The sequence below is a fragment of the Humulus lupulus genome, chromosome 2, assembly GCF_963169125.1.
Source record: "Humulus lupulus chromosome 2, drHumLupu1.1, whole genome shotgun sequence".
In the NCBI taxonomy this organism is placed as follows: domain Eukaryota; kingdom Viridiplantae; phylum Streptophyta; class Magnoliopsida; order Rosales; family Cannabaceae; genus Humulus; species Humulus lupulus.
In genome coordinates this window covers 40,537,842-40,544,713 of record NC_084794.1, presented here as the reverse complement: position 1 = coordinate 40,544,713, position 6,872 = coordinate 40,537,842, and positions in this window count along the sequence as shown.

Genomic DNA, 6,872 nt, shown 5'->3' with positions numbered 1-6,872 from the left:
TGAGGGACTCGCTCCAACAGGGTCAATCAGGCTTCCAGTAACAGCAGGTACAACACCCGCTACCAGGACATTACTCACTACTTTTATAGTAGTTGATTTTCCTTCGGCTTACAATGCTGCAATTGGAAGGCCAATACTGGTCGACCTTCAGGCTGTCACCTCTATATGGCACCTGGCCATGAAATTCCCAACAGACTCAGGGGTAGGACGCGTGTTGGGAAACTAGAGGGAAGCAAGGGAGTGCTACAATGCCTCAATCACTAAGGCCAAGTAGGGAATGTCGAGTAATGCTCCCCCAGAAAAGTTGCAGATGGCCATTGTTGTACAATCCCAATCAGGTGATGAAGTCACCAAATAGGGTGTTGCCCAAAGTGAGGATAGAGACTTAGATCCTCGCTTTGGGGATTTTGAAGAAGATGTAGGACCTGCCGAGGACCTTGAGGAGGTCCAGCTCGATGAAAAATTTCCGACCAGAGTTGTAAAGGTCGGCAAAAATTTAGAAGCAATAACAAAGCACGCACTGGTGGAATTTTTGAGGAAGAACGAGGAAGTTTTTGCCTAGTCACATAAAGACATGGCTGGGATAGATCTTGCAGTCATCAACCATGTCCTGAACGTCGACGAAAGCTTTCCACCCGTGCAACAGAAAAGAAGGCTGCTCGATAAAGACCGATCAAAAGCCTTGAAGGAGGAAGTTGAAAAACTAAAGGAGAATGGGTTCATCAGGGTGGCGTTTTATCCATGGTGGGTCTCTAATCCAGTACTGATTCCCAAGCCGAATGGAAAATGGCGAACCTGTGTGGATTTCACAGACCTTAATAAAGCCTGCCCTAAAGATTGCTTCCCACTCCCAAGGATCGACCAGTTGGTCGATGCAACTACAGGCCATGAGATCCTCTCTTTCATGGATGCATACTTAGGATGCAATCAGATTAGTATGCATCCCCTTGACGAGGATCACACTAGCTTTCGGATCGATACAGGGCTATACTGTTACAAAGTAATGCCCTTCGGATTGAAAAATGCTGGTGCGACTTACCAGCGACTAGTTAACCACATGTTTAAGGAGTTGATCGACGTAAACATGGAGGTGTACGTTGATGACATGCTGGTAAAGTTAAAAAAGGCAGAAGGACATGTGAAGGATTTACAAGAGTGTTTCAATGTTCTGAATAAATATCAAATGAAGCTAAATCTTCTCAAGTGTTCCTTCGGAGTAGGATCAGGGAAGTTCTTGGGGTTCATTGTCAATTCGAGAGGAATCGAGGCTAATCCCGAAAAGATCAAGGCCCTGATTGATATGAAATTTCCAGTAAAGATCAAAGATGTGCAAAGTTTGACTGGAGTAATTGCTGCGCTCAGTAGATTTATTTCAAAATCGACGGATAAGTGCATCCCTTTCTTTAATCTACTTAGGGGCAACAAGAAGTTCGAGTGGACTGAAGACTGTGAACAAGCTTTCCAAGCCTTAAAAGCCCACATGGCGCAGCCTCCCATCTTATCAAAGCCTATAGATGGGGAAACTTTGTTCATATACTTGGCGATCACCGAATATGCTGCTAGTGCGGTGTTAGTAAGAGAAGAAGAAGGCGTACAAAAGGCTGTGTATTATGTGAGCAAGAGGTTAATCGGGGCCGAATTGAGATATCCCCCCATCGAAAGATTAGCATATTGCATAATTTTGGCCTCACGGAAGTTACGTCCATACTTCCAAGCCCATCCAATCATAGTCTTGACTGATCAGCCCCTTCGGCAAGTTTTACAAAAGCAAGAGGCTACTGGTCGTTTGTTGAAATGGGCAGTCGAACTCGGGCAGATATAACATACTCACCGTGAGCAGCAATAAAAGGAAAAGTCTTGGCTGATTTCATTGCTGAATTCAATGAACTCCCAGACGGCGAGCAGGGTGAAAAGCCTAGTGCGCCTGAGCCTCGGGTTGAAGCTCCTTCATGGAAGCTATTCATAGACGGATCGTCCAACGAATCTCACGCATGAGCAGGAATGATATTGATAACGTCGGAAAGGCATCAATTTCACTGCGCAATTAGGTTTGATTTCACCGCTTCGAACAACGAAGCTGAGTATGAAGCCCTACTCGTTGGATTAAGGTTAGCAAAAGACATGAGCATAAAAGTGCTGGATATTTACAGTGATTCACAGCTAGTAGCGAATCAGGTCTTAGGGGAGTATTAAGCACGAGGTCTGAAAATGGTGGCCTATCTGAACAAAACTAAAGATCTGTTGGCGCAATTTGAAAAATATACCCTCCAACAAATACCTCGAGATCAAAATTCAAACGCAGATGCCTTAGCCAAACTCGCGAGTGCAAAGGATGCTGACACTTTAAATATAGTGCCGGTTGAGCGGCTACACGCGCCAAGCATACGAGCAGATGAAACCAATATGGAAGTTCGGTTAGCATATACGTGGATGGCACCATACCTGGAGTATCTCACGAGCGGTATACTACCAGCAGATAGAAACAAAGCCAGGACCCTTCAGAGATAGGCTGCTAGGTATATACTGGTCGATGGTGTTCTTTACCGAAGAGGATACTCAATGCCATTGCTGAGGTGTGTTACACCAGAAAAGGCTAAAGAGCTGATGAAGGAGGTACATGAAGGCTTCTGTGGAGACCACGCTGGGGGGCAGAGCTTATCAAAGAAGGTTCTAAGGCAAGGTTAATTCTGGCCAATAATGAACGGAGACTCGATGGAGTTTGTATGGAAATGTGATAAGTGTCAGAGATTTTCCAAGATCCCACGGGCACCTCCTAATGAGTTAAAGCAAATGCAAAGTCCATGGCCCTTCGCAGTATGGGGTATAGATTTAATCGGGTCCTTGCCGACAGGAAAAGGTGGGGTGAAATACGCAGTTGTGGCGGTCGACTACTTCACAAATAGGCCGAGGCTGAACCATTCGCAACCATAACGACAAAGAAGGTACTTGATTTTGTCATCAAAAATATTGTTTGTCGATATGGATTGCCAAGAAAGATTGTCTCGGACAATGGCACCCAGTTTGATAGTGACATGTTCATAGACTTCAGCGAAAGGCATGGCATAATCAAGAGCTTTTATTCAGTTGCTCATCCGCAAGCAAATGGGCAAGTCGAAGCAGTAAATAAGACATTGAAGGATACCCTGAAGAAAAGGCTCGAGGAAGCTAAAGGGGCATGGCCAGAATAGCTGCCTGAAGTACTCTGGTCGTATAAAACTTCTCACCGAACAGCAGCAGGTCATACCCCATTTTCCTTGGCATATGGGTATGAAGCTATGTTGCCTGTTGAGTTAGATCCGCCCTCGCATCGCAGAATCACGTACGACCAAGACCAAAATAGCCAACTGTTGGTGGAGTCCCTAGACCTGATCGAGGAGAAACGAGAAAAATTACAACTCCGAGTAGTTGCGTACCAGCAAAAAGTCGCTCGGTATTTTAACTCCAAAGTAAAAGAAAGAAAGTTCAACGTCGGAGACTTAGTGCTTCGAAGAGTTTTCTTAAACACCCGCGACCCAGCTACTGGAATACTCAGACCAAACTGGGAAGGACCTTACCAGATTGAAGAAGTCCTTCATCCAGGCACCTATAAACTTGCACGCTTAAATGGAGATCTCGTTCCACGTTATTGGAATGGAGAACACCTGCGCAAGTATTATCAATAAACAGTCCTTCTTAAAGGACTGGCTTGTATTAATTTTTACTTTTTAGAAGTTTTGAAAAAGGGTTAGTCATGTTATATGGCTAATCACTTATAAGTGTAAGATCTTTCAAAGATCACTCGTAAAGACATGTTTAGTCCATTTAAATACGAGAATTATAAGGGATTGTGCGTAGCCAGTCATTCTTGCCAAACTTTGTAATTTTTTACAAGTATTTGTTCATTACGTGTGTTGTTTTGCTGTATTATAAGTTTTACATTTTATACCGAGCAGTGATGTTCGTACAGGTTGTGGTCAAGGCAAGTGATCAAGGACCTAAAGCTCCTCGATCACTTGGGGGGCATATAAGGCACATAGAAAGCAAAGCATACCAAGAGGTATGTAAACACATGAACAAAATAAGTGAAAGCATACTACGATACTTAGAGTATTTTTCAAAATTTATGTTTTGAAAAATCAAGCCAAAGTACTATGCTAGGTTCGGTCATGCGAACATATGTTATAATAAAACAAAAATATTATAATGTCAAAGGAATCCTTTTACACTGCGAGCAGTACTGCTCGAATGTAACTGTTTAAGTAAAAGTAAAATGGCTGCCCTTGCAACAATAAAAAATATTGTCTTTAAATCGCGACCCGTGGGTCGTGTAGTTGAAATAACAGGAAAAAAAGGTTAAGGAAAAAAAAAATTCTACCATTTTCAAACACATGAAAGAAGTAACCATATAAACCCACTACTCCCAAACTTAATTTATGCATTGTCCTCAATGTATCAAAATAAAAATATAAATTGAAGCGTGAAAGAGTTTAGAGTTTAGAATGGTCATACCTCATCATGGAGCATTGTCAAGAGTGCAACAAAAAAGAAACAAAAATCAAAACAAGAAGTTAACCTAAAATATAAATAAAACACACATTTACCAATAAATGGTGAGAGCGATCAAGGACCATGGTAAATAGGATCCTCAAGAAGGATTTCATGCACTTTAGCAGATTTCAATTCTAAAAATGGTTTCAATTTTTGTCCATTCACTTTGAATACATTACCATTATTAGGATTTTCAATTTCAATGGCTCCATGTGGAAAAACAGTGCGAACAATGTATGGACCTACCCACCTAGAGCGTAACTTTCCCGGCAACGGCGCCAAAAACTTGTTGAATCCCAAAAGAGGGTGTTTTAATAATTATACTCGCAAGTGCACGAATCGTTTCGGAATATAATGTTCATGTAAGTACGAGGTCGAACCCATGGGAGTTGACTAACATCAAAATAAACTATTTCAAACAAAGCAATAATATTCTAACCTAGTTCCAAATATTTGATGAGGTTTTGTTTTAGAAAAATAAAAGACAAGTAATAAAAAGATTTAAGAATAAATAGAAAAATAGTTTTCAAATGAGATAAGTAAAATAAGATTATTAAGATATTAGAATCCACAAAATTCAAGTTCAATAGTATTTATAAGTATATTGATTCCCAAGTTTAGATATAGTTGAAATAAATCACACTATATTTTTTTCAAAATACATTTTCTATTCAAGCACAAGTTACTTTTCAAAAAGATAGGATTTTTCTTCACTTATAAAAGATATAATTTCTAAGCATTAGTTGTGGTACAACCTAATGAAACTACAAAAAATCAAAGAGATTATGTTTAGGCAAAATATGATACTTATGCTCTAAGAATTAGATGTGAACAATTTAATCAAAAACATTTAATAAAAAAATATCATATTTTTGCATAATGAAGAACTAAGTGTAATATACTTTAACACTCAATAATAGATGAAAAATGCATATATTTGATAGGAAAATCCATAAACAATGTTGTACAAATGGGAAATCAACATACAACAAAAAAAATACTATCTAGTTACATTTTGCTTCATCATCATCTTAATAACCTTTGAAAAAGATTAGAAGCTCATAACTAGATAAAAGTTACAAAATAACATACTTGACATGCTCTTCAAAAGATGAAAATGGTAGAGAGAAAATAATGAAAAGAAGAGAGAAATATGAAGTGTAGAAGAGGTTGAAAAAAAGATGAAGAAGAAGAGCTCCCCAAATGGTCTTACAAGACTCTATTTATAGGCAAAATATGGAGATTAAATTAATCAAATTAAAATAAATAAATTGATTAATTTAATTGTGTTGGGAAGTGGTAGGATAAATAGAGTAAGTGTAAGAGTATTGGAAAAATGAAATGTTTGGTTGGGTAAAAGATTAGTGAAAAGCTAGGGTAAAAAAAATAAATTAGGAATGTTTATTTAGGTAAGAAAAATAGGGAAAAGTGAATTGATATTTGAGTGAAAGGAAAAAATATTGGGAAGAAAAATGTGACTTTTTGGCCTTTTGGTGGTGGCTATGGCAGCTTGCTCTAGACAGGCGATTTGGGCCTTGGGCTTGATTGGGCCAGGCGGGCTTGGCTGGGGAAGTCTTCAGGGTGAGGTGCTGGCCACGCTGGGCTTCGGATGGCTGGCCTGCAGGAGAGGAGGATGGCAGGCGTGGGGCTGGTTTGCTGAAGGTGTGGCCCGAATAAATGTTGAGGTTGGATGCTTCGGTGGTGCTTCAGTGGGACAGCTGGCAGAGCTGGAGAGGGTCTCGGCAGTGAAGTGACTTTGGTGGAGTGCTGATGCTGAATTGATGTTAGCTGTTTGGGGCGCTGAAGGCAGGAGGTGATGCTGGGAAAGACTTCACACGGCTGGAAGGAAGTCTTCTGGGCATGGGCCTGGAGGAAAAATGCCACTTTCCTTGCTTTCCCTTTACAGAAATGCCATTTTTTTCACCATTCTTCTTGCTTTTCAAGAGCAAATAACATACAAAAAATTCCCTATAAAACAAACATAAATTAAATTAAAACTAAATATTTTCAATAATGCAATATACAACAAAAGTTCAATGAAAATATTAATTAAAATTTAATTTACTTAAACATTTAAGCTCAAAATTCCAACTTTTTACTCCTAACTTAACAATATCAATTTTAAATAATTAAGCCATAACATTTTACAATAATATAACAATAAAAATACACAAAAATCTATAAAATTAAAATAAACCTAATAAATTCAAAATTACTTAAAAACTTAATAAATCAATTAAAAACTCAAGAATTAAGCAACAATTAGCACATAAAAAGTGGTAAAATAACTCTATTTTGTAGAGTTATCAACGGTTGTGCCAGCTTCAGTGTCTGCACCATCTATC